We start from the raw sequence: 1054 nt of genomic DNA, 5'->3' as shown, positions 1-1054 counted from the left end.
CTACTGGGGGTTTGTTCAGGAAGTCTTTCCCCAGGCCTACATTGTGAAGAGTGCCTCCTATTTTTTTTCCTCCAGTAGTTGAAGAGTTTCAGGTCTTATATTAAGGTCTTTAATCCATATGGACTTGATTTTTATGTATGGTGAAATGGGTGGGTTTAATTTCAGTTTTTTTAAATTTAGTTTAACTTTATTTTTTCTTAATTTTTTAAACATTTTCCATGATTATAAAAAATATCCCATGGTAATACCCTTCCTCCCCCCCTTCCCTTTTGAAATTCCATTCTCCATCATATCCCCTCCCCATCTCAATCAGTCTCTCTTTTATTTTGATGTCATGATCTTTTCCTCCTCTTCTGATGGTCTTGTGTAGGTAGTGTCAGGTGCTATGAGGTCATGGATATCCAGGCCATTTTATATCTGGAGGGAGCACGTTGTCAGGAGTCCTACCTTCCTTTGGCTCTTACATTCTTTCCACCACCTCTCCCGCATTAGACCCTTAGTCTTGGAAGGTGTGATTGTGATGTTACTCGGTACTCTAGTCACTTCTTTCCAGCACCATGATACCTTCTGAATCATCCCACAGTCTCTGCCATCTGAAAAGAGAAGATTCTCTACCCAAAGTGAAAAATATGGAACGTTTCATGAATTATGTGTCATCCTTGCGCAGGGGCCATGCTAATCTTCTCTTTATCGTTCCAATTTTAGTATATGTGCTGCCGAAGTGAGCACTAGTTTCAGTTTTCTATATATGGTCATCCAATTTGTCCAACACCATTTGTTGAAGATGCTATCTTTTCTCCAGTCTACATTATTGGCACCTTTGTCAAAGAGCAGCTGTAGTTCTTATTTTAAGGTCTGGATCTTTAATTCTGTTCCATTGGTTTATGTTTCTGTTTTTATTCCAGTACCATGCTGTTTTGTCTCTGTGGCTTTGTAATATAGCTTTAGATCAGGCATGGTAATACCACCAGAGGGTTTTTTTTGTTTTTTTGTTTTTTTTTTTTGGCTGAAGATATGTTTGGATATCTGAGGCCTTCTGCCATTCCATATGAAT

At 38.5% G+C, this 1054-nt stretch overlaps 1 non-coding gene across 1 annotated transcript; it reads right to left on the bottom strand.

The window, feature by feature from the left end:
• Positions 1 to 623: 623 nt before the first annotated feature.
• LOC123463707 lies at positions 624 to 729 on the bottom strand. Its single transcript, XR_006639097.1, has one exon. It is a non-coding gene; the product is annotated as a U6 spliceosomal RNA (small nuclear RNA).
• Between the last annotated feature and the right edge of the window lie 325 nt (positions 730 to 1054).

Source organism: Jaculus jaculus, chromosome 9 (genome assembly GCF_020740685.1).
Source record: "Jaculus jaculus isolate mJacJac1 chromosome 9, mJacJac1.mat.Y.cur, whole genome shotgun sequence".
Lineage (NCBI taxonomy): Eukaryota > Metazoa > Chordata > Mammalia > Rodentia > Dipodidae > Jaculus > Jaculus jaculus.
This window is presented reverse-complemented; position numbering and strand designations above follow the sequence as displayed.